Here is a 27,775-nt window from a genome sequence, read left to right as displayed (position 1 = left end):
TTATTCATTCATGAGAGACACAGAGAGAGAGAGGCAGAGACACAGGCAGAGGGAAAAGCAGGCTACATGCAGGGAGCCCGACATGAGACTCAATCCCAGGTCTCCAGGATCACACCCTGGGCTGAAGGCAGCACTAAACCGCCGAGTCATCTGGGCTGCCCTAAATAAGTATTTTTAAGAGGATGGTGGTGCCTGGGTGGCTCAGTCGTTTGAGCGTCCAACTCTTGGTTTCAGCTCAGGTCATAATTTCTGGGTCCCATGTGGGGCTCCGTACTCCGTGGGGAGTCTACTTGAGAATATCTCTCCCTCTGCCCCTCCCCTGACTCGTATGAGCACTCTCACTTTCTCTCTAAAATAAATAAAATCTTAGATTATCAGTTTTATTTTTTTTAAGATTTTATGTATTTATTTGAGAGAAAGAGTGCACTAGAGAGAGAGAGCACGCAAAGCACAAGTAGGGGGCAGAGGACAAGGGAGAAGCAGGCTCCTTGCTGAGCAGAGAGCCTGATACGGGATTCAATCAGGATAATCATCACCCAGCTGTACTGTTCTAAACTAGAGAAATGAATTAATTGAAAACCTAAGTGTCTGGGGATCCCTGGGTGGCTCAGCGGTTTAGCGCCTGCCTTTGGCCCAGGGCCCGAACCTGGAGTCCCGGGATCGAGTCCCACGTCGGGCTCCTGGCATGGAGCCTGCTTCTCCCTCCTCCTGTGTCTCTGCCTCTCTCTCTCTCTCTCTCTCTATCATAAATAAATAAATAAATCTTTAAAAAAATTAAAGAAAAAAGAAAACCTAAGTGTCTTTAAAACGAGAAGATCCATTGAACTCAGTACTCCACAGAATTTCAGAAGCAACATACCAATACTTGCTGACTTGAGTCTTCACTCACGAGCAAAGAGAACAAAACCAGATCTATTTCTCTTTTATCAGTAAATAGCATAAATTATTAATGCTACCTTTTAATTACAGATCCCTTTATAATCAGTGTCTACATTTGAGTCTCAACAGAGAGACTCAAAATCCCCATTTGTTCATTCTTAAGAAAACAGGTATTCCTACGGCTACTAGCAATAAAAATAAATGTCCTGTAAGACCCTATTTAATCTATACTATTGGCTGGGTGAGAAAGAGAAACCTACTTAAACATCTGAAAATTTTTTTAAATTACATTCTCTATTCTCCATGTCAAAGGTGTATTTTCTGAAATCGAATCTGGAAAAGAAGGGTTTTTTTTTATAAATAGATAAAAAGGTTTTTTTTTATAGATAGATGGACTTTCACTGATGAAAGTGATCTTTCATCACTCAGGATCTCCAGCACCCTGGCCTTCCTGCCCCTGAGTGGGCACTGTCTAGGACCTCCTTGATGAGATATGTGTGCACATTCTCTGCTCGAAGCCAATGGACACTGACCCAGCACTAGAGCCTGAGCATGAAGAGGCTGGACAACACAGAAAACCAGGTGGTCAATGCTCCTCCAAAGCGAAACTGGCAGCCCACAGACAGAAAGGAGCACACATACTCAAATAGAGTGCAAATAAGAAGAAGCAAAAAACGTTCTAACCCCATAAATTAAAAGCTTACCCCAAATGCTCTTCTATGAGGACACAGTAAATAGACAAAGTACAGAACAGAGTATAAATGATGACGAGCTGCTCTTTGTGGACCTAAAAAGGATAAACATCTATGCTAATGAGAGGAATGTTTCTTCTCTGCATGTGAGAAAATGTTAATAGTGGTTGTTTTCAGAGAATGATAGGAATAGTGGGGGATGCCTGGGTGGCTCAGTGGTTGCGCATCTGCCTTTGGCTCAGGTTGTGATCCCAAGGTCCTGGGATCAAGTCCCACATGGGGCTCCTCATAGGGACCCTGCTTATTCCTCTGCCTGTGTCTCTACCTCTCTCTGTGTGTCTCTCATGAATAAGTAAATAAAATCTTTAAAAAAAAAAAAAGGAATAGTGGGGCAGCTTTTACTTTTCACACTATCTTTTATGCATATACTTTATCTTTAAAAAAAAAAAAATGTTAACAGGTTATCTGGGCCCTGAAACCAAGAAGTGTTCATATTATTTTGCCCATACTTTTCAGTTTTAAAAACAAAACTACTTGATGTTAACTTTTAACTGAAAGAACTATTACATATTGCTAAGAACAATAACGAAGATGGAATAAACACCTGGAAAAATGCCTGACATATATTAAATCAAAATCAAAGTTGTGTGTAATAATCTTAGCTATTTTACAAGATTAAAAATATATTAGTATAAAAAAGACATTTAAAAAGACTAATAGCATTTTGTTAGATTATTGGCCATATTTTCCTCTTCATTTTCCAAGCATTGATTAACACAGTTTATGTTACTCGGACAAAAAAAATATGTACATTTTAAAAGTCTTACTTACATGGAGTCACTATGCTTTTCTCTTCACTATCCTTAGATCCCCAGAGCCTTCTGAAAGCCCCACCATCAGGTTCCCAGGGCCTGGGCTCCTTCTCTTCTCCCGTGCCAAAGTCGCAGCTAAGCTCTGGCCTTGCTGACTCAGTGCATTCACCAGTCTAATCCACTAAGACAGGACCTGCTGAGAGCCTCACATCTGTTCTTTATGACCCACATTGCCATTAGCTTTTATTTAGAACTTCTATTCTAGATATACTTTTCATAGAAATTTAAATAACTTAAAAATATATGATCTACCCTAATTTAGATTAAATCCAACGTACCTTTGTAAGTCAAAGTGTTAACACAAATTTTTTATTCAAATACTTCACATTTGCAATATACCATGCTTCTGGTGGCCCCCATCGCTTCACTTCCCTCTCAGAGACCCCAGTAAGGTATGGGAAGAACTTCAAGGGTGCCCCCAGCACCCCACAGTCACTAACAATGACATTCAGGCTCCAAGTTTGTTAATGACAAAATGGGGTGATTATATAAAAAAATGATTCCAAGTTTTGGTCCTGCCACATACAAAGAATTGTGACATTAGATCACTTTTCAGTCTGGTCCGTCTGGGAATGGTGTTATCTACATCCACAGAGCTGAAATGAAAATTAAATGAGACAGCTAGAAAGTGCTCCATAAGCCTTTCAGCAATTAGACTATGAAGTATACTTACCTTTCAACAGAGCAGCCACAATGCATACATGTGGTTTCACAGGCAAAGAGAGGGCAGCCCAAGACATTAGCCAACTGGCATACCCCTGGGCCATGGTGGTGCTACACTGAAACGTAACAGCAGTAGCACCTGTTAACCTTTAAAATAAAACTGCTATTTTACCACCAAAAGATGGGTTTACTGGGGAACAACAGAGAATTGCCAATTCCGGACAAGCAAGCCACAGCAAATCCAAAGGCAAGTCCAACAAATACAGGAAAGGAGGAACCTGGGAGGGTTGTTTTGAATGAACGTCCCCTGGAGAGAAGCAGGGGTTCAGCATAATGATGGCTTCTCACTGGCTGAGTTGCAGGGCCAGTGGATCTCTTCTCTTCTCTTTCTCCCTGCAACTGACATTGAGTGGCACCAGCTCCCTCTATCAACTTCCTCTTCTAGTACTCCCAGACTATGTTTGTGAGATTTCCCACAATGTTCACACATCTCTGAAACTTCATAAATCAAAACCAGCCCCACTGAGCAACCATCACATGAAGCAGAAGGTGGCTAACTAGCTCAGCCACAAAAGTACCACAACTCAAAGTTGAAGAAGCATTTTGAGAGAAAGGCATTTGCATGAGGAATTTAAATCAATTTCATCAGTTTTTCTATTTTTCATTCATTCCCAAATCCAAGTTAATCTCCAAATTACAACCATGCAAATCTAAAGGGCAATAGAAAGTACATAAACTCTCCTTATGTTACACTCTTACTGCCCTGACAAAACGGGGAGCAGCACAAAGCAGAACAAGGACACCAGGCTCAGTAAACAAGTGATATGCCTGAGCAAATCCACAGTGTCGTACACTGTGGACACTCCATCCAGGACTTATCCACAGCCTTTGCTGTCACTTAGAAGTATACAGCAACATATCTAAGAAAACTTCAAATGAAGTTTGCTTTACAACAACCAAAAAGGAGGAAAACAGGCAAAGGCATATATATAAAACAAGATTGGTTGTGAGTTGGTTATTGTTGTAGTTTGATGATGAAGTTCCTATACTATTAACTTTTGTATTTACTTCAACTTTTCATTAAAAGGTTTTTTTTTTTTTTTTTTTTTTTTAAAAGGTTTTTTTTAATGTTAGATGATGGATCTTATTCAAAATCCAAATATACACACTTTATTTTTTTTAAGTGTTTATTTATTCATGAGAAACAGAGAGAGAGAGAGTGAGAGGCAGAGATACAGGCAGAGAGAGAAGCAGGTTCCATGCAGGAAGCCCAATATGGGACTTGATCTCGGGACCCCAGGATCACGCCCTGAGCCAAAGGCAGATGCTCAACCATTAAGCCACCCAGGCATCCCTAAACATACACATTTTAGAGAAAATCAGAAAATCTGAATCTGGTTTGGGTGTTTGGTGGCACGAAAGAGTTGCTATTCCTTTGTTTGGTGTCACAGTGGGAATAAAGTCCATAGTGTTAGAAATATTCCTTACTTATGCGTGAAATGATGTGATTTTGGGATGTGCTTTAAAATACTCCAGAATAGGGGGACCTGGGTGGCTCCAGTCGTTGTGTCTGCCTTCAGCTCAGGTCATGATCCCAAGCCTGCTTCTCCTTCTGCCTGTGTCTCTGCCTGTCTCTTTCATGAATAAATTTAAAAAAATATATTTAAAGAAAATAAAAATAAAATACTCCAAGATAAAAAGGAAGGAAGGAGGGAGAAGATTAAACAAAATTAGAAAAATAATGTAAATGTTGGAGATGAGTGATTACATGTTTTTTTATCTACGTTTGAACATTCCCATAATACATTTTTTCAAAGTCAGTATTTCCTGGTATGGTCTGACTGTATTATAAACCTATGTTAAATCTGTCATAAGCCTCTTGATTTAGAAGTCTGGAAGCACAGGGGCACCTGGGGGGCTAAGTCAATTGACTGACTGACTCTTGATTTTGGTTTGAGTCATGATCTCTGAGTTGTGGAATGGAGCCCCACACTAAGCTCTACGCTGGGCACAGGGTCTGCTTGGGATTCTCTCTCCCTCTTCTTCTGCCCCCCACCTCTGCTCTCTCTCTCTCTGACAAATAAAATCTTAAAAAAAAAAAAAAAAAGTTTTTTGTTTTGTTTTTTACAGAGAGAGTGAGTGCACAAGCAGGAGTGGCAGGCAGAGTAAGAGGGAGAAGCAGGTTCCTTGTGGAGTAGGGAGCCCAATATGGGGCTCAATCCCAGAACCCTGGGATCACAACCTGAGCTGAATGCAGACATTTAACAGACTGAGCCACCCAGACACCCTAAATAAATAAAACTTAAAAAAAAAAAAAAAAAAAAAAAAAGTCTGGGAACACAGGCATCCTCCAGGCAGATCATGCAGTGTCCTCAGACTTTTTCCTGCAATGACACAGACTGCCTGCCACTTCAGCCGGTTTTGAGAAGGACTCAATCCCAGTAATTCCCAAATATGTCTGAACAACAGAATGGTCAACCTTAGAGGCTTATATATCCATGTTTCAAAAGTGATAAAAAATAGTATTATTTTGATGATATATTACCACCAAATGAGCTTCTATAAAGTATCAGATACCAGAATATTCAATGAAATAAAAAGTAAACCATAACTAGTTTTTATATAGGGAACCAGATGGTAATGAAGATACAGAAAGGAAATGCAACCACGTATTACACCCTCATTTGGCTCTGGTTTAACGATCCAGCAAACTTTTACATATTATTTGAAAAGTACTCTATTAGGATGCAGTATATTTAAATAGTCTGCCCTCAACATCTCGGATGTCTCCTCAGATTTCCCTGCTTCTCAATTTTCTGATGCAAATTTTAAACAGCCCCCTACTTAAATGCTTACTATTAGATAATGCTACACAAGCAACTTCTCCTTTGCACACTTTACATTTAAGGACAATGGAGTTTAATTTTCTTAATTTACTGCTTAACCCCATTTTAAAGCACATCCCCTAAAGCATTAGGACAAAGTAAAAAACTTAATCATCCTCAGTAGAAATAAATTCATACAACAATCATCTTTTCTGTAAACAGAAAAATAACACGTAAGAAACCATCTCTACATATGCTGAATGTACCTATTAGCCCTACAAAGAATCTGACCGCCCCTGGGTCCCCAGCTGACATTTTAGAAAACAGGAGGAACCTCACTCACTTCAGTTTACTACCTTTCAAAAATAAAAGTTCTTACACTTTTCAAATGTCAACAAAACCTTCATAGATAATTCATGAAGTTACCAGTAGCCAAATGCCACTCATACTTAAACTGAATTTTTGGGAACCTAACGTGTCCTTCTAGAAGTCTGTGCTCAACCCTGACACCAATGTAGTGAAAAAGCCTGCTGCCCTGTGAACAGCTGCAACACCACTCTGACACACACGCCCCCAATTTTCCAGCTCTCTGCCAATGTTCAAGTGAGGAGTCATAATAGAGCCTATGTGCACCAAAAAGAACTGTCTGACAAAAATCAACCACGCACCTGGCAACAAGAAGAAAGTAATCCAGCTCTATGGAGATTGTAGAGCAGTTTCTCTTACAACCAAAAGCAAGACAAATCTAAGATACCCCTACCCCCTCTAAACACAGAGATGTGCTTGACTGAAGTGGCAATATCAATAATTACAAATTGAAGATTCCTTTATTTTTTTCTTAATTTTATTTTTTAGCAACATCCCTTTAAACCTATTACTCAGGGGATCCCTGGGTGGCTCAGCGGTTTGGCGCCAGCCTTTGGCCCAGGGCGCAATCCTGGAGTCCCGGAATCGAGTCCCGCATCGGGCTCCCGGCATGGAGCCGGCTTCTCCCTCCTCCTGTGTCTCTGCCTCCCTCTCTCTCTCTAGGTCTATCATAAATAAATCTTAAATAAAATAAAATAAACCCATTACTCAGAAGACACTATTTTTACCTATACGTGCAAATTATATACAAGCTGCCATGCAATGCTACATTTAAAAAATACTTTAAAGAATTTATACTTCAGGGCAGCCCAGGTGGCTCAGCGGTTTAGCGCCGCCTTCAGCCCAGGGTGTGATCCTGGCGACCCGGGATCGAGTCTCGTGTCGGACTCCCTGCATGGAGCCTGCTTCTCCCTCTCCCTGTGTCTCTGCCTCCCTCTCTGTCTCTCATGAATAAATAAATAAAATCTTTTTTAAAAAAAATAAAGAATTTATACTTCAGAACATATTTAAATTCAATCTATGGCACCTGGATGGCTCAGTTGGTTAAGTGTCTGCCTTCAGCTCAGGTCATGATCCCAGGGACCTGGGATTGAGTCCTGTGATGGGCTTCCTACTCAGTGGGGAGTCTGCTTCTCCCTCTTCCTCTGCCCTTCCCCCTGCTTGCACATTCTCCCTCTCTAAAATAAATAAATCACTCTTAAAAAAATATACAGGGGGCGCCTGGGTGGTTCAGTGGGTTGGGCATCTGCCTTTGGCTCAGGTCAGGACCCTGGTGTCCTGGGATCGAGCCCCTGCACCAAGCTCCCTGCTCAGCAGGGAGCCTGCTTCTCCCTTTCTCCCCTGCTTGTGCTCTCTCTCAAATAAATAACTAAAATCTTAAAAATAAATAAATAAATAAAATGCTGGGCAGTACTGTAAATATATTTTCACTTTCCTGTAATTTCCTTAGTAATGTTCTCTTTTCTCTAGCTTATTTTATTCTAAGAATACAGTATATAACACATATATAGAGTATGTGTTAATTAACTTGTCCGTAAGGCTTCTGGTCAACTGTGGGCTCTCAGTAGTTATGTGTTTGGAAACTCAGAAGTTATATGCGGATTATCAACGCACGAACTGGGGGATTGGCACGTCACCCAAGGGTTAACTGTATCCTATGACTATACTAAAATATTTTATATTCTATGACTATAAAAAATATTTTATTTAGGGATCCCTGGGTGGCGCAGTGGTTTAGCGCCTGCCTTTGGCCCAGGGCGCGATCCTGGAGACCTGGGATTGAATCCCACATCGGGCTCCCGGTGCATGGAGCCTGCTTCTCCCTCTGCCTATGTCTCTGCCTATCTCTCTCTCTATCAGAAATAAATAAAAATTTTAAAAAATAAAAATAAAAATATTTTATTTATTTATTAATGAGAGACACACAGAGAGAGACAGAGACACAGGCAGAGGGAGAAGCAGGCTCCATGCAGGGACCCTGACGTGGGACTCGATCCCGCGGCTCCAGGATCACGCCCTGGGCTGAAGGCGGCGCTAAGCAGCTGAGCCACCCGGGATTCCCAATAATTTTTTAAACAAGAACACTTATTGTGTGACTACTTGTTGAAATCCTTATGAGGAGCTGGGTGCCATGACAGCTGTCCTCTTGGGTTGAGGTGCTGATCCTTCATGGAATCCAGACCTAAATCTGCAATGCACAATTTTTAGTTGGCTCACTGGACTAATCCTAACAGCTCCATCTTTCAGCCTTGATACTCCAGGTCAAGGTCCCTTCCGTGTGGCAGAGCCGCCACATTTACCATAGGTTGACTTCTGAAGGCCATAGGCCTCAGAGACACAGCGGTAGGCATGTGTGCAGCTTACCAGAACACTTTCCAAATGACAGCAACCCCTTCATCATCTACTGTCTGCAGCCGAGACCAAAGAGGCCAGGAAAGAAGGTACTTTATTATTTTATATCCGTACTAAATAATTTTAAACTCAGGCTTATTTAAACTTGAACTAGACAAGAACTTGAAACTTTGTCCACTTCATATTTCTAGCTGGCAGAACACCAAACTGAACCTGGAGGACCCTTGGGGACCTCCCAGCAATTGACAGTCTGAGAACTGAATCCAGAGCCTCTTCTGCAGTGCTGCCTCCTGGAGGGGGGGGTCTCATGGAGGGGGAAGAGACCACTGGTCTCTTACCCAGCCCCCGCCCTACAAGTCCCAGGAAGCCAAAGGAAGTGCGACATGCTGATGATGGCTTGTCTCTGCCCAGGAGCTTCTAGGGACATCCTTCACTCTCCCACTCCTTGCCAAATATCCCTCAACTTATAACAGCCCTTCCGCCCCCAATATGCAGCTCCTCTGATGTGCCTCTTCCAGAGCCAGGTGTATAAGCTCATTCATGGAGACTCTCCACCTGTGCCCAGACTGCCTTTACATTGCCCTCTAAGGCTGCCATGATTCTTCCTTCCCACCTGAAGGCAATGGCCAAGGACTGTCCACGGTTTGAAAAGCAGGCCATGAGAGGAAAAACACATACGTACAGGCTGCATAAATACATTCCTATTGACAGGGGTCAAAGATGATCTGACACCACAGGGAACCAATGTCTAGGTGAGCAGAGCCATCCTAACCTGTTCCTCTCAAAACTGATTATAAATTCAGAGAGCCCGTAGCTTGCATCAACCCCCAAAATTATAGAAACTGAAAGCATAACTCATAGTCATCAATATATATTAATTTCTTCTGAATATGTCTTCATTTTCATCAAACAATGCTGTGATACAACATCAGATCATTTCTGTTGCAATGGTTAACAGGCGCAGCCTACTTGCTTCCTGATCAGGCGTCATGTCCAGTTTGAGTTCAAAGAACTAGAATTCTTCTCTTACTAGAGGCACTATTAGCCTTGCTTGACAAACACCTTATTCACTCACTCACATTGGTTTATTAACCACCTGCTATGGACAGAGGACACCATGGTGAAAAACAAACTCTGTCCTCAGGAATCAGTATCTAAAAGAGGGACAGTCAAATGTCCTCCTAAGGATCTGACTCAGAAAGTCTCTATGGTTTCACCACTTGGATACCTAAGCACTTTGAAGTAACAGGAGTTTTACAATCTACTCCCAGGTTATAGCTGTGACTCAGGAGCACATGCTGTGTCTTCACACATGTCTTCACCATCTCAGGAAGAGGTCCTATCAATGGTACACATGGTAAACAAGAGATGTGGATGGAGTCACAAAAGGCAAGGCCACGATTCTGCTTGCAGGCTACCTCCTGAGTTACCTATGCCAGACGCTGTACAGTCCGACTAGCTGGCAATGTTCACAGGACCATTAAAAAAAAAGTTTCACTTTCTTGTCACCTGCACCCACTATCACCCCACCAGGGCAAGCTCTCTGACACTGATGCAACAGAAGTTAACACCTCAAGACAGCCTTCTGACCTGGATAGTGTGGAGACCTTTCTTCTTCCTGTTGCAGACACTCCATCAGGGGTAAGAGATCTTAGTTTCTCCACTTCTAGGGGAAGCATCTTAAAATTGCTTTCCAGCTAAATATCACCAGTTCAGGAGAACCTCCTCAATAGGTGTAAGAGTTTCTGGATATCACTCACAAGCCCCCACACTCACAGGCTTCTATATCTCATTCAATCAGCTTGCCAGTGCTGTCCAACAGAAACACAATGTGAACCACATATGAAAGTTTTCAAAAAAAAAAAAAAAAGTTTTCATTTTCTAGTCTCCATATTAAAAAAGTAAAAAGAAACAGGTTAACAGTAATTTTAATAATATATTTATTTAAACCAATGTCTCAAAAATGTTATTCCAACATGTAAACAATATAAAACAATTATAAGGGATCCCTGGGTGGCACAGCAGTTTGGCGCCTGCCTTTGGCCCAGGGCGTGATCCTGGAGACCCGGGATCGAATCCCACGTCAGGCTCCCGGTGCATGGAGCCTGCTTCTCCCTCTGCCTGTGTCTCTGCCTCTCTCTCTCTCTCTCTCTCTGTGACTATCATAAATAAATAAAAATTAAAAAAAAAAAAAGATTAAAAAAAAATAAAAATAAAAAAATAAAACAATTATAAATGGATATTTCACATTCATGTGTCATACTAAGTTTTTAAAATCCAGTGTGTATTTTACATTTCAATTTGGACTAGCCTCACTCCAAATGCTCCTCAATCACACTTGTCCACTGGCCACCAACTACCACAGTGGCCAGCAGAGTACTGAGCCCTTCCTCATCTCTTCATTCCCATGGGAGAGCCTCAACTGGGGGTGAATTCACTTCAGCATCTTTCTAGAAAAGCAGGAATTGGGCTCTCCCTCCACAAAGTCAATCCCTGTCCTCCCAATCAGAAACCAAGAGAGACACAGTTCCCATACATCCATTCTGCGGTATGCCATTCCCTCTGGCATCACCTCTTATGCATCATCTGACCAATCACCCACCCAGCAGACGGTGGCAATCAGGGGTAACAGTGGTGGGAGACTGTACAATACTTGGGGAAGGGCAGTTCATGGAACAAGATGAAAAGATCAGGATGAGTTGGTGTTGGAGAGCAGGTAGTCATTATCTTCACTGAGGTCACTTCTCCCTCTGGAATCACAGGAAATGGCCAGTGAGACTTTCTCCTCAATCCTATGTCTGGTGCACCATGAAAACCACCTGTTATATACATGTTCTGTATCTCACCCCGTTAGCTTTTGGCATCTTTTTGCTTCCAGGGTTAAACAAAGAACCCAGAACATACTATTTGATCAAAAATTGAACTACAGTAAATTCTCACTAAATAGGACTTGTAAAAGTGGTAGCAAGATTTTTTGGCCTAAAATGATTTAAGAAAACTACTTCTTCCTTTATCTGCCAGACTACCTGTCAGTGGAGTAGGCCCCACTGCAGAAATTAAGAACACAATTAACAGTGGCAACCAGTGAAACAGGGAGGGGTTCACCAGGTTCATCACTTTCTAATTGTTCATTTAGTTTTTATTTAATTTGTTTTTATTTTTTAAAAGATATTTATTTATTTATTCATGAGAGACAAGAAAGAGGCAGAGACACAGGCAGAGGGAGAAGCAGGCTCCCTGTGGGGAGCCTGATGTGAGACTCGATCTCAGGACTCTGGGATCATGACCTGAGTTGAAGGCAGATGCTCAACCATGAGCCAGCCAGGTGCCCCCTGTTTTTTTTATCCTAGACTTTATTAGACAGAGAGAATGGGGGGTGGGGGAGAAGCAGACGCTCCACTGAGCAGGACGCTCAATGCAAAGATGCAGGGATGCGGGACCATGACGGGAGCCAAAGGCTCAACCACTGAGCCACCAAGGTACCCCATTCATTTAGTTTTTAAAACATGATTCATTGAAGTGCAAGTCACACAATAAATATGTACAATTTAATACGTAACACATGTCTGAAACCACCAACACAATTCAGGTAATGAACCTACCCATTATCCCCAGAAGTCTTCCTTGTGCCCATCTGGAGTCCACTCACTCCCTCCTCTAGGCAGCATTCATTTGTGTTCTGTTACTCTGCACCAGTGTGCACGTCCAGAATTTTATGTACATGGGAGTCATATCGTATCTACTTTCTTATGGTCTGGCTCTGTTCACTTGACATTATTTTGACACTTAGCCATGTTACTGCGTGTACAAGTCTTTATATGGACATCTGCTTTCGTTTCTCTTTGGGACACACTGAGGAGTGGAGCATATATGGTAGGTATATGCTTAACAGTTTAAGAAACCGTCAAACTGTTTTTAAAGTGCTTACACCATTTTCACCCCAAAAGCAGTGCCTGAGAGTCTGGTTCCTGCATGTCCTCGTCAGTACTGGATGCAATCACCTGCTGATCCATCAAGGAGCTGGACAGTGGTATCTCCTTATGGATTTAATTTCCATCCCACAACAGCTAATGATTTTAGCCATCTTTTCAAACATGCTTATCTGCTATCTCTCTATATACTCTCTGGTGAAGTGTCTGTTCATATCACTTGCTTCCTTCACATTGCATTTTAAGAATTTTAAGAGTTCTTTACTTATGCCGTCTACAACTCATCTAGGACGTGTCACATGTTAGCACTTTCTGTCAGCCTGAGGCTTGCCTTTTCATTCTCTTAACAGTGTCTTTGAAGGAGCAGAGGCTTTTATTAGTCTTGACAAAGTCTAATCTATAAATGTTCTCTTTATGGATTATATCTTTGATGTCATAATTGAGAAATCTTTGCCAAACCCAAAGTCTTAACAATCTTCAATATCTTCTGTTTAGGGTTAATATTTAAGCTCTATGACTCACTTTTTTTGTCTAGGTGCCAAATTCACCTTCTGCATAGGGACAACCAATTGTTCAAGCAATGAAGTCATTTAATATAGTTTTGCTTTTTCTTGTTTGTTTCTAAAGATTTTATTTATTTATTTGAGAGACAGTGTACACGCACACACAGAGGGAGAAGCAGAAGCAGGCTCCCTGCTGAGCAGGTGGCCCAACATGGGGCTCGATCCCAAGACCCTGGGATCATGACCTGAGCCACATACAGATGCTTAACCGACTAAGCCACCCAGTTGCCCCTAATTTAGTTTTGCTTTTCAAAATTCTTTTTTTTTTAAGATTTTATTTATTTATTCATGAGGGACACACACAGAGAGAGGCAGAGACACAGGAGAGGGAGAGGCAGGCTTCATGCAGGGAGCCCAATGTGGGACTCAATCCCGGGATCCCAGGATCATGAGCTGAGCAAAAGGCAGAGAACTCAAGCACTGAGCCACCCAAGCATCCCTCAAAATTCTTTCAACTTGGGCTGTCTGGGTGGCTCACTCAGTTAAATGTCTGGCTCTTGGCTTCAGCTCAGTTTGTGATCTTAGGGTCAGAGGATCAAGTCCCACGTTGGGCTCCCACCTCAGGGAAGAGTCTGCTTGGGACTCTTCTCCCGTTCCCTCTCCCTCCCCTTCTGCCTCTCTCTCCACCTGCGTGTGCAGTCTTGCTTTTTCAAATACATAAAATCTTAAAAAAAAAAAAAAAAAAAAACCTTTCAACTTACAAAGTTGTAAGAATTACAAAAAACTGTGTACCCTCAACTAGATTCACTGACCCCTGACTTTGTGTCACATTTGCTTTATCACTCCCACTTCACACAAATTTATGGGGACTCTTTTTCTGAATCACGTGGCTTCACTTTTATCTCTACCATCTGCTGTTATTCTAACTAAGATCTGATTTGAAAAGAAGGCTCTCCTGTTTTCTAATGAAAAAAGTTGGGAGAAATTCTGCTCTTATCCAGAATGTGAACCATAATCTCTGGGACCTTAATGCTTCTTTCTGAACACTGGATAGAGCCTTTCAAAAAAACATGCTTCCCAGGAACAACTGTTCTGAACACCAACTATAGGCTTAAAAAAGAGATGGGCAAAACTAAAAAAAAAAAAAAAAAAAAAAGCAAATCATTAAAAATAAGAAACCCTGAAGAAATTTAAACGTTGTACTTTAAAGACTGACAAGGATCAATTACATCAACATTACCTTAATTCAGAAGTGCTTCTGGTCTGGTCTCCAATGCATGAAAAATTGTCTGCAACAGACAGAGAAAAGGCTATATATACATTGCATTCAGGTTGCGAGGAACATTCCATACATTTGAAGGAGTATATAATCATTCCTTCCCTATCACCATTTCTTGTCCCAAATCATTTCATTTACTACTTTGTATTTGGCTTTCCCGTGTGGAAAAGAACTCTGATCTCAATTTCTTTTTAAAAATCCTTAGCAATGGGGATCCCTGGGTGGCTCAGCGGCTTAGCGCCTGCCTTTGGCCCAGGGCGCGATCCTGGAGACCTGAGATTGAGTCCCACGTCGGGCTCCCTGCATGGAGCCTGCTTCTCCCTCCTCCTGTGTCTCTGCCTCTCTCTCTCTCTCTCTCTCTCATAAATAAATAACAAACAAATAAATAAATCTTAAAAAAAAATCCTTAGCAATGCCTCATGGAAAATACTTTGAATCCAAGTGAACAGTACTATGGAGAAGGCATGTTATTAGGAAAATTACAGTAACAGTAAAAACAATCACTGCAATTCAAGAATCTATCAAAGTACTCTTACCCAGACTCTGCCATTCAACATGTAAAGGACCTCACCTGAATCACAAAGAAGGCCTGGACAGTTTCCAAGTGTGACTGGTCTACTAGGGTACACATGCAACCCCCACCCCTGGGGCCATTCACACCACCAGCCTGAGCCCTGGTAGCCAGAAGGCCCTCCGGAAGAGCCTTTGATTCTGCTCTCCCAGAACCAAAGTACACTTAGTTCTAGATTTCTTCTGGAATATCTGCTTGTTCTTTCTCAGAAACTAAGTTTCAAAACATTTAAATAGTCTTTTGTGATCTCTCCAAATTAAACTAGGTATGAAGAGCACCCCCAGCCCCAGCCCAAATCCCATTCTGGATGTTTCACAGACTACCACCTGCCTGTTGATGGAGTCACCATCTCGTGAATCTAAAACTCCTAGTGATACATGGGTCTGGAGATCAGGAGAAATATTAACAAGCTGAAATGTCCTCCAGTTGAATTATGAATTCTAAGGATTTATTTCACAAAATACTTTTATTTTGTAATTATGTTGTATGTATTATGAGCTAGTGCAAGCTTTTCTGTCAGTAAAAGTGTGGAAAGAAAATAATATAGAGGTTCTTCAAAAAGTTAAAAAACAGATTTGACATATCCTGCAAGCCCACTCCTGCAAGCCCACTCCTAGGCATACACCTTAAAGAACTGAAAACTGGTATTCACACACGTACAAACATTTCATAGCAGCACTACTCATAATGGCCAAAAGGTGGCAAGAGCCCAATGTCCATAAATAAATAAATAGATAAATAAATGTTACTCAGCCATGAAAAGGAGTAAAATACTGCCACAATACAGTATGGATGGTCCCTGAAAACACTATGCTACATGAAGAAGCTAGACACAAGAGATCATAAAGTATATGATTCCATTTATATGAAATATCCATTTTATATGAATTATGAAACATTCTGTTTATTTGAAAGAGGCAAATCCACAGAGACAGAATGCAGCGGTTGCTAAGGGCTCTGTGTACGTGTGTGTGGGATGAAAGCTGCTTAACAGGTATAGGGCTCCCTTTGGGAAGAAGGAATCTTCTGTAACGAAACAGAGCTGGTGATTGCACAACATAGTGAATGTGCTAAATGACATTACATTGTCCACATTAAACTGGTTCCTTTAATGTTATACGAATCTTACCTCAAAAAAGAGGGAGGAGGGACCCTGGGTGGCTCAGCGGCTTAGCGCCTGCCTTCAACCCAGGGCGCGATCCTGGAGTCTCAGGATCGAGTCCCACATCAGGCACCCTGCATGGAGTCTGCTTCTCCCTCTGCCTGTATCTCTGCCTCTCTCTCTGTGTGTCTCTCAAGAATAAGTAAATAAAATCTTTAAAAAAAAAAAAAAAAAAGAGCGAGGGACGCCTGGATAGCTCAGTTGGTAAAGTGTCTGCCTTTGGCTCAGGTCATGATCCCGGGGTCCTGGGATCAAGTCCCACATGGGGCTCCTTGCTCAGCGGGGAGTCTGCTACTCACTCTCCCTTCTCCTGCTTGTGTGTGCATGCTCGCGCTTTCTCTCGCTCTGACAAATAAATACTAGGATACATTTTTCCATTTTAATCTTTTCCCCTCTATCTCTTAATGTGGCAAGTACTTGAAATTATCCCAATCTTCAAATACAAATCCTTTCAGGTACTTGTCACATTGAGACAGAAGGGGAAAATTTTTTTTTTTAAGATTTTATTTATTTATTCATGAGAGACACACAGAGAGAGGCAGAGACACAGGCAGAGGGAGAAGCAGGCTCCATGCAGGGAGCCTGATGCGGGACTCGATCCTGGGACCCCAGGATCACGCCCTGGGCCAAAGGCAGGCTCTAAACCGCTCAGCCACCCAGGGATCCCCAGAAGGGAAAAAATTAAAATGGAAAAATGTATCATAGTTTGGTCTAATTCAAATACCTAGCCTGTCTTGTGGCTCAAGGCATGAAATAAAGTTCAAGTTCCCTATTCTTTTTCTTTGGAAGAAGAAAATGGGGAGCTGATCCCAAATGAGCAGCTGCCATGAAGCTCCTATGGGTATGACCATGGTGCAAGAGAGGGCATGGAGACCGTCTCAGCCTGGATTCACATGTACAGTTGTCTGAACTCGTTTCTGGCTAAAAATAAGACTCAAGTGGGGCTTTTCTGACTATCTAGCCCAGAGGACAAGATCACTATCCTAGACAGCAGCACATATTAATGTGATCCGAAACCAGGAGCATCACCCTTGTAGAAAATCAAGAAACTGGGGATTTAACAAAACCAAAGCCTTAGTTTCACAACACTACTCTGCCTCCTGGAGGCAAAGTAAAAGGAGAGACAAGGCATATCTTTAGACTCTGAGGAGCTGATGACAGATCACAGAGACTAGCTGACTTGTATCTAGGGAGCACAAGGGGGGAAGGGGCAGTGCCTGCCCAGATGTGAGAAAATATGTTTCTCAGGGCAGGCAGGGAAGGACCCTCCCTGCTTACAAGAAAGAGATGTTGCTATAGAAGTGGAAATAAGGAGTGACATACATACATGCTGAATTTTTCTCTCATCTTTTTAAGAAAGCAATCCATAAAGGAAGCTGGAAGAAGATAAAGGAAAATTTAGACATAGAATTCAAGAAAAATGTTAAATGGTTTATACAGCCAATTCTAATAAAAAATTTAAAATATGTAAGATTCGAATCAAAGATTTAACAGAGTAAAATATCATCCATTTTATGAGCAAACCAAACATTTTTAATAATCCAAACGAACAATTCCTCATCCACCATGATGACCCTGCTTTGAGGCCCTTTTCCCTTGGTGGCAGCAACTCTGCTAGAAGGCAGGAGCCCTATGGTGCCTCCCTCTGGTCTCCTGTAGACAAGTCTACCTGTGCAAGATGGCATGGTGCAAAGCTTCCAGACCATTCCTTCACAAAAGGACCAGACTGCTATACACTACACCCATTCCTTTCCAGCACTGCCTCAGGCTGCCTCTGGCGATACCTCAAACAGTCATCTTTGAAGATACCTTGGCTTTATCTCAAGTGATTTATGGGTCAAATTCCCTGAACATGCATCCACTTAGTCAACCAACACATTTTAAGGCCTAGGATGTAAGACAGTGTTCTGGATGCTGAGAACACAAGCCAACAAAACTGTCATGTTTAGGGGTGCCTGGGTGGTTCAGTCAGTGAAGCATCTGCCTTTGGGTCAGGTCATGATCCCAGGGTCCTGGGATCAAGTCCTGTGTCGGGCTCCGGCTTAGTAGGGAGTCTGCTTCTCCTTCTGCCTCTGCTGCTCCCCCTGCTTGTGCTCTCTAATAAATAAATAAAATCTAAAACAAAACAAAACAAACCCCAGGCATGCTTAGCCTAGTTGCCCACATTGGTCTCACAAGCCAGGGGAGAAAGCATGGGACACTATACTATAATGCACAGAGGCCGGCAGTGGGGGGCTCTACCAATACAAGCGGAACTAATAAAAATCAAAAGGGCTAGTTTCACTCAGCTCTGTGATCCACACAAAGTCCTGGAAATACACTCACAGGGCAACCTGCACCACAGGTGAACAGCCAGGACAGAACTCTAGGTCTCCGGGAAGAAAGAGCTAAAGCAGAGCATGCAGCTGACCCCTGCCTTAGGGATGAGAGGGGAAGACACGTGCCAGCATAGGATATGCCACTTGACAAGAAAAGGGAGGGATAGGTGGTGGACTCAAGTGACTCTGGGCATCATGGTTCACTAGCTGAGATGCCCAACAGCAAAGGTGATTGTAGGTTAAAATCCTCAGAGCAGGGACGCCTGGTTGGCTCAACGGTTGAGCGTCTGCCTTCGGCTCAGGGCATAATCCTGGGTCCGGGGGATCAAATCCCACATCGGGCTCCCTGTGAGGAGACTGCTTCTCCCTCTGTCTATGTCTCTGCCTCTGTGTCTCTCATGAATAAATAAATAAAAATCTTTAAAAAAAATCCTCAGAGCAGATTTCCAAAAGTGGAATTATGTCAAAGAGTGTGTACCTTTTGAAGGCTTTTGAAAAAAATCAGCTGAGGGGCGCCTGGGTGGTTCAGTGGACTAAATGTCCGACTCTTGTTTTCAGCTGAGGTCCTGATCCCACGGTCGTGCATTGGGCTCTGAGCTAAGCACAGAGTGCTTGAGATTCTCTCTCTCTGCCCCTCCCCCCATGAGCACACACGCTCTCTTTCTCAACCCAAAAAAAATAAATCTTAAGAGTCATTTAAAAAAATCAGCTGAGCCTGTTTGACTACAGAGTTGTTAATTTAGCAGTATTAAATATTACTGTAATGAACTTCTTCACACATATTCTAGTACATCATGAGGTTTTAAGTATAAAATACTAGTATTCATGAGTATTATTATTTTAATATTTTTCCAATTAAATATATTTTAATATTTAATTGAATCCTCTTGAGATTTATCTTGAAAACTCCCTTACTGGTTGCATTAAAATTTTAAATCAAGGGATCCCTGGGTGGCGCAGCGGTCTGGCGCCTGCCTTTGGCCCACGGCGCGATCCTGGAGACCCGGGATCGAATACCACATCGGGCTCCCGGTGCATGGAGCCTGCTTCTCCCTCTGCCTGTGTCTCTGCGCCGCCCCCCTCCCTCTCTCCCTCTCTCTATCATAAATAAATAAAAATTTTTTTTAAAAAATTTAAAAAAATTTTCAAATCAAGCAAAGGTACATTTGCTGGGCATGATTTATTCTATATCAACATAACTCTAAGACAGAAAGAACATTACTTACCTGCAATTCTGAGACCACCAAATCAGAGCAGAACAGACACGAAGGCATTCATTGGTCCTGATCCTATTCAGTGGGGGCAGTTATGTTTTATCAGAGGCTTTACATTGTTTGATGACAAGCCCTGCTGGAGGTAGTGTGCATCTGTGATACAAACACCACTTTATCTTTCTAAACACTGAAAAAGGCAGAACTCTAAACACATCCAGCCTTCAGAGTTGTCCATGAAGGACTGGGGGCTTGTAAGAAACACAGTAAGCTTCTCACTTCTGAATAATTCTCTAGTACAAAGATATTCTGAACAAGAAGATGAAATGATAATGTGAAAGAGTCTCCTAGCCGAATGGAGGAAAATCTGAGGGTAAAATGGAATATATTTTTCTTTTAAATATTTTATTTATTTACTCATGAGAGACACACAGAGAGAGAGGCAGAGACACAGGCAGAGGGAGAAGCAGACTCCCCACAGGGAGCCCAATGCAGGACTCGATCCTAAGACCTCGGGACCATGATTTGAGCCACAGGCAGACACTCAACCAATGAGCCACCCAGGTGCCCCCAAATGGAATATATCATTGAAAACACACACAGTAACACTCAAAAAATAAAGAAACAAGAGGAAAGGTAAAGCTTTTCTTTAGGAAGGAACACAAATCGACATATAAGGAATGACAGACCTAGAAAACTATGTGGGGGGATCCCTGGGTGGCGCAGCGGTTTGGCGCCTGCCTTTGCCCCAGGGCGTGATCTTGGAGACCCAGGATCGAATCCCACATCGGGCTCCCGGTGCATGGAGCCTGCTTCTCCCTCTGCCTGTGTCTCTGCCTCTCTCTCTCTCTGTATCTGTCATAAATAAAAAAAAATAAAAAAAATAAAAAAAAAAAAGAAAACTATGTGGGGGCCCCTAAACTAGTAACACGTTCAGGCAAAGATCACGGACAGATGCTACCATGTGCTAGGTTAGAAGATACAAGGTCTACAAGTGTCACTCATAGATCATTTCCTAATTATAAAAAGGAAAAGGTATTATCTGACAGACACCACCTTAATCAAATGATTATACTTAGTATTACCAAGAATGGAACAAATTAACATTAGGTATCTCATGATATAATAAAATGAGAAGTATTGGTATACACCTATAGAGCATTTTTGCCAAAAATGTTGTGCCTGAATCCAATCACAAGGAAACGTTTATTAAACTCCAGAATGTGAGGGGTGCTTAAGTGGCTCACTCAGTTAAGCATCTGACTCTTGGTTTTGGCTGGGGTCATGATCTCAGTGTCCTGGGATGGAGCTCCACTTCTAGCTCTCTGCTCAGTGGGGAGTCTGCTTCTTCTGTTCCCTCTGCCCCTCTCCTGCTCACGTGCACACGCGTGCTCTTTCTCTAAAATAAATAAATAAGCCTTTTAAAAAAATCCAGAATGTGAGACATTACAAAAAACTGGTCTAAACACTTCAAAAATGTCACTGTCGTGACAGCACAAAAGGTGGGAAGACTACTCAAGATGTGGTGAGCCTAATAAGGAGACATGATAATCAAACATGCAACTCATGAATTTGATTATGCCCTGAATGTGAAAAAGAGTATGAAGACATTTGAGAGAACACTGAAGAATCTTAAATGTGGACTGGATTAGGCATTATTGAATCTATGTTAAAGTTTGGGATATAACGATACTATTATGGAAATGTAAAAGAATATCCTTGTTCTTGAGACAGTAGCCTGGAGTTATAAGGAATAAAAGTATCCTGACATCTGCAACAATCTAATGGTTCACCAAAAAGCATTGAGAAAGAGAAAATGTGGACTTCCCAAAAAGTTACAAACTACTTGGTAAAACGTATAGAATGGGGATGGATTCCTGGGGTGGCTCAGCAGTTTAGCGCCTGCCTTTGGGCCCAGGGCGTGACCCCTGGAGTCCGGGGATCAAGTTCCACATCGGGCTCCCTGCGTGGAGCCTGCTTCTCCCTCTGCCTCTGTGTGTCTCTGCCTCACTATCTCTCTGGGTCTCATGAATAAATAAATAAAATCTTAAAAAAAAAAAAGGTACAGAATGTTCACTGACCCTTTTTACAACTTTCTGTAGCTTCAAAATTATTCAAAATTAAAAGTTAGGGAGAAGGATATTAAGGTCAATGAAAAGTAAATATAGGAATATAGGGGCACCTGGGTGGCTCAGTGGGTTGGGTGGTTGGGTGTCTGCCTTTGGCACAAGTTATGACCTCAGGGTCCTGGCATTGAGAGGATGAGTCCTCCCTGCTCAGTGGAAAGTCTGCTTCTCCCTCTGCCTCTTCCCTTGCTCGTGCTCTCTCTCTCAAATGAGTAAATCTTAAAAAAGAGAAAAATATCAATTTTCTTTTAAAATACCCTTGACAGGGACACCTGGGCGGTTCAGCAGTTGAGTGTTTGCCTTCAGCTTAGGGCGTGATCCCAGGATCCGGGATCAAGTCCTACATCAGGCTCCTTGCAGGGAGCCTGCTTCTCCCTCTGCCTGTGTCACACTCTGCCTTCTCTCTCTCGATCATGAATAAATAAACAAAATATTTTTTAAAAATAAAATAAAATAAAATGCCCTTGACCTTATCTAACAAAAGATGAGACTGCCTACAGATCAATCAGAGGAAATTACTGTTGTTTCTGTAACTCTCTCAACTCCTCACTGCCCGCCCCCCTCCCCAACTGATGGAACCAGGGAAGCTCCTTCAGTAGCCAGGAAACTCGGCACAGCATATGTCCCTGACTTACTGACACCATCAGTGAGCACATTTTGGTTTCTAAGGCCACTTTGAAAACCAGATGAATCAATATTTCATGTTTAATTTTCATATTTAATTTTTCCTCCTTTTAACAGTGCTTCAGTGTTTTTTCTCAGGCTGGCTAGAGATGTATCGATTTAATCTTTTCAAAACACCAATTTTCAGTGTCACTGATTTTTTCTGCTATGTCTATTTTCACTATCATGGATTTCTCCTCTTACCTTCATTATTTCCTCTTCCTGCCTGCTTTGTGTTCAATGTCCCAGCAGGCATCAAAGCAGAAGCTTAGCTGGCTGAGGCCTCATTTGTTTCTACAGCACACACTTCATTGCATCACAGCCTCTGTGGCACAGCTCTCACCAAGACCCACAAACGCTGAGGGGTTTGTTTCACTTTCATTCAAATGAAAATATTTTCAAATTTCCCTTATGATGTCATCTTTGACTTTGATTTAATTTCTAGATATTTGAGGATTTTCCAGACAGTGTTCTGTTACTGATTTCTACTGTAATTCAACAGCCACCACGTTATTCTGAAGCCCTGACAGTTCCCACATCTGGGTCACCCCCAATGCCGCTTCATGGATCTCTCTTTCAACAACAGACCCCTTTGTATATATTGCACTATTTTTCGCTGAGTGCCAAAGAAGATCAACAGCAACAGAAACAAACAGTGTCTGCAGAGAAAAACAGCACACCTCCTTCCCCTGCCAGGCCTGGTACAGACAGGTTAAGTCCACCGAGGCTCTGGCTGAGCAGCATCTGTGTGCACAACAGGCTTCAAACCACTCCCCAGTAAGCTGCCTTAACCTTCACACCAGAACATTTTTCTCACAAATTATCGGCCAAAAGAGAAACAACTTCCACATCTGCTGCAAGCTGGACATGAGGCAGAAAAGCAAACCCTTCTGCTCAAAATTCATACTCACATCAAGTTGCCTCACTGTAAGGATGTGCCTTCATTTTATTTTGACAGAACATGAATGTCTATTAAACTGAGAGAGCACGCAAAGGACTCAGCAACAAGTGAGTGTCCTATACCGTGCCATGTACGTGGTCTCCGGCTCATTCTCCCTGCCCCACAGCTACAGGGCTCTCCCACAACCCCATCCTCCCAATGGGCTGAAGCTCTGCCTCACTTCCCTTGTGCATCCAGGGGTTCCTCAGTAACTGTCCTCAGGAGCTACACTTTAGACTGTACAAACCTACACCTGCCTGGAAACCATACCAGCCGGACTTCCAAACTCAAACCCTACGACGACTTCAAACAGTGATACATTGAGAATCTGATATTCATACTCACTTTTTCTCCAGCCTTGAGAAATGTAAGAACACACTGGAGCTGCAGTCTCAACCATCAAAGTGTGGGGTGAATCCGGCTGTGTAATAAGGGATGCCAGGGGATGTTAGAAGCACATTTAAACAGTAGTGATAGTTCCTATGTGAAATAGTTTTGGCTGATCCTAGTTGCTAATTGCTAAGCAATAAATTTCTAAACATGTTCAGTTGTTTTTTTAGTTATCCTGTATTTTCCTATGTTCATAAAAAGTTTTGGTTTTTTTTTTTTTGACACTTACTTCATTGTAGTTTCTGTATGGGACAAAGTAAATCTTTTAAGGAAGAGTTATGTTGGAAATGCTTTATTTTTTACAGAAGGGTATTGATTATGCATTAAGCACTGAAAAGATCTCTCCAACTTTCTCCCAAATTAGGCTTGCCTAGATGAACAGCTCAAATTTGGCAATAAAAAAGCAATTTTGCCATCAAGCACAGTAGTTACCACTAAACATCCAACATGTTTTTGGAAGAACCAAGAAAATACATCAATAGGAAAAGAGTATAAAAGGCAGCAATATACTCAGAGCACTTTAAACTCAATAAAGAACCAGGGAGGCACGAGCAAGACACCACCTCCTGTGGCTGAGGACTTCCTTCTAGAGGCGCTTGAGGCCCCTCCAGACTGAGAAGACCCACCAGGATCAGCATAATGGATGAAAAGAGACTGCCCTCAAGTCATGTCATATTTCAGAACACTAGGGACACAATTAAGATCCTACAAGTATCCAGATGGAAAAACTGATGATACAAAAAGGACCAAAAGTCAATGACATCCAACTTGCCAACAGCAACACTGGACATTGGGAAGAAAACAGGACAATGTCTTGAAAGAATTCCAAAGAATTCCATACTCAACAAAATTATCAAGTGTAAGGTCAGAATAAAGAGATATAAAGCTTAGGATGCTATTAGGGGATATTTCCTCCCCAAAGGGGAACAAATGGGGCAGACACCCCATCCTTAACCAAGGAAGGTCCAGAGGAGACAGAGTTTTCTTTCTTTCTTTAAGATTTTTAAATTTATTTATTCATGGAAGACAGAGAGAGAGAGGGAGAGGCAGAGACACAGGCATAGGAAGAAGCAGGCTCCATGCAGGGAGCCTGACGTAGGACTCGATCCCTGGACTCCAGGATCACGCCCTGGGCTGAAGGCAGCGCCGAACCACTGAGCCACCCAGGCTGCCCGAGGGTTTTCTTTCTTGGTCCCTCCTAGTTGATGGGCCACAGTGTTCGCAGATGCAACAGCCACACAAGGAAGAGCTAATCCATGTGGCTATCAGGTGTCTCTCAGGCACTGCTACATGCATCTTTGCTGTCATTCAGTGAAGGCACAATTTAGTGAGTAAGCCTTATGAGTAGACTGTTATGTTAGGGATCACTAAATAGACTTATCCTAAGCCACCAAACTAGATTTTAAAAGTATAGCTAGAAAGAAGATACAGCTTAAATTATTTTTAGTCAACCTTAAAATTTATCAAGGACTTATATGCCAGCTGTTACAATACTAAGTACTCTTTGCATCACCTGATTAACCCCTCAGGAACCCAATGAGTATCAATGGTCATCATTCCTTGTAATTTTAAATCTGTAAAATCATAAGAAAAATATCTGAGGTTAAAAAAAGGGTCAGAACTAGCTCAAAGTTGTTCAAACAGTTAGTATTACACCCAGCAACTAGACAAGCCCAGGGGCTTATGCTGACACTACACTTATTCTCATTTTAAGACAATGAGTCTACATAAAAAAGTCTTTTTAAACTTTTATTTAGGGGTGCCTGGGTGGCTCAGTTGGTTAAGCATCTGCTTTCAGCACAGGTCCTGGGATTGAGGCCTATGTCGGGCTCCCTGCACCTTGCCTCTCCCTCTGCTTATGCTCTCCCTGTGAAATAAAAGAATAAAATATTTTTAAAAAAAGATTTATTACAGGAATGCCTGGGTGGCTCAGCGGTTAAGTATCTGCCTTCAGCTCAGGGGGTGATCCTGGGGTCCCAGGATTGAGTCCCACATCAGGCTCCCTGCATGCAGCCTGCTTCTCCCTCTGCCTGTATCTCTGCCTCTCTGTGTGTCTCTCATTAATAAATAAATAAAAATTCAAAAATTTATTTGTTTGTTTATTTATTTGGAGGGGAGAGAGAGCACACAGGAGCATGAGTGTGAGGGGAAGGGCAGAAGGAGAGGATCTTCAAGCAGGAACTGTTTCCCCTCAGTGTGGAACTCGCCAATGAGGTCGACAATGACAAGGACAACAATGCAGGGCTTGACCTCACAACCCATGAGATCATGACCTCAGCCAAAACCAAGAGAAAGACACTTAATTGAGCGAGCCACCTAGGCGCCCCATGTCTATATAAAATTTTTAAAAAGTAAGAGGGCACCTGGGTGGCTCAGTGGTTGAGCATCTGCCTTTGGCTCAGGTCACAATCCCAGGGTCCCTCTGGGGAGCCTGCTTCTCCCTCTGCCTGTGTCTACCTCTCTCTGTGTCTCAAATAAATAAATAATAAATAAACTCTTAAAAAAAACTTTTAAGCAGGAAAACAGATGAAAAAATGAAGACTTGTCCCCTTGCTCATACTTTTCCCAAGTCTAAATATTCTTTGTCCTCTCCCTCTTCCTGCTGGGAAATATCACTCAACCGTAAAATCAGAGCTTAAAGACACATCTTCCCTAAACGTTCCTGACCACCCCTCTCCCTCTCCCCAGCTAACCACCCTCTTTTGCGTTCTCCTGATCCATTTCTATTTTTCTATCCTACAAGGTTGTAAGCAGGGACTGTGCCTTGCCTTCACTGCTATTTTGGACATTTGTTTTGAGTTGGGGAGTGATCTGTTCACCTTATAAACAACCTTTTCTAGGAGCTACCCCATGGTTCCTCTTCCCAACCTGTCTTGGGGTGATCCACCAGCTCCTGACAGCATGTTTACACTACACAAGCCTGTCTCCTCACCACTGACCCAGTCATAGCTGACCAGACCAGGAATAGGTACCCAGCTCAAGTCAGAACAAACTCTATCCCCCGATAATGTGGAAACTGAGACTGCTAGTGGGGCGGACTGTCCAGGTCTGGAAGTGGGACATGAACTTGAGAACTGCAGCTGGCTACCCTTCACACCTTGGACACAGCTCTCTTAGCAGCAGAAAGAGCAACACAGATGCACAAGAGGAGCACACTTGCTACTGTCTCTGTTCCTGTGTCTGTTCAGGCTCCTCTATATTCTAGTCGTTGTCATTAATTCTTCCTGTGTTTTGTTAATCTAGAGCTTCAGTTATTTGCTTCTTGCAATCAAGTAAATCTAATAAAATGATCTGTACACCGTACCTGTGCCCTCACCAAGAACCCATTTCCTAGGTGCATGCAAAAAGTACACAAACTCCTCATTTTATGGCTTCACCAATGGTCTCTGGAAGAGGTCTCCCAAATTCCCACTGGTCTTCCTTTCCAAGCTGGAATGCTTTGCCTGCAATTACATACCCTACGTCTGTCTCCCACCTGGATGATGGCAACATCTGCCATACCTAATCCCTTCCTCCTCCTTGAGTCTCATCTCCAACCGGTTTAAAGGATACCATTCTCTAGTACTTCCTATTCCCCTGACCGCACTCAATTTTTAGAATCCTACACCCTGCAGTGCCCTGCAGGTTCAATCTCCTGCTATCTTTACAGGCCTTACCTTTCCAAACTGACTAATGGTGGCTTTACCACACTCAAGGACAGACTCAAACAGACCCTTCCCAGCAGGCTACCACTCAATTTTAACAATCCTATCTCCCACCCTCTGCACTCCACCCCCACTGCCCCTGGCCTCCATCTCTGACTAGCCTGCGCTGACTTGCTCCCCCAGCTGTCTCTTTCCCTCTTCAATCCACCCTACACATCACTGCCTGATTTATCTTCCTGAAGGACAGCTCTGACATCTGACTCCTCCGCTCAAGTCTTCAAACACTCCTCCCACGGAAGAAAATCAAACTTTTCCGCCCAGCCTAATTTAAAGCTCTCCACCTTACCCACTGTGTCCCAGGTGTCCCCTCCTCCCCAGGGCTCCGAGCAC

At 42.6% G+C, this 27,775-nt stretch overlaps 1 protein-coding gene across 3 annotated transcripts in view; it reads right to left on the bottom strand.

Moving 5' to 3' along the window:
* The window catches only part of GNB1 (G protein subunit beta 1), a 101,332-nt gene that overhangs the window by 36,730 nt on the left and 36,827 nt on the right, over nucleotides 1-27,775 (bottom strand). Inside the window, exons 2-3 of one of the 3 annotated variants that reach the window (XM_072820075.1) lie at nucleotides 23,697-23,772; nucleotides 14,322-14,370 (exon numbers count right to left, since the gene is read on the bottom strand). The exons of 1 other annotated variant lie outside the window; for it this stretch is intronic. The gene's annotated coding sequence lies outside the window, so the exon portion shown is untranslated. The remainder of the gene's footprint in view (nucleotides 1-14,321; nucleotides 14,371-23,696; nucleotides 23,773-27,775) is intronic. One more of the 3 variants, XM_072820074.1, reaches the window with a different exon arrangement.

Source organism: Canis lupus, chromosome 3 (genome assembly GCF_048164855.1).
Source record: "Canis lupus baileyi chromosome 3, mCanLup2.hap1, whole genome shotgun sequence".
In the NCBI taxonomy this organism is placed as follows: Eukaryota; Metazoa; Chordata; class Mammalia; order Carnivora; family Canidae; genus Canis; species Canis lupus.
The sequence above is the reverse complement of the archived record's forward strand: the minus strand, read 5'-3'. Positions and strand labels throughout refer to the sequence as shown.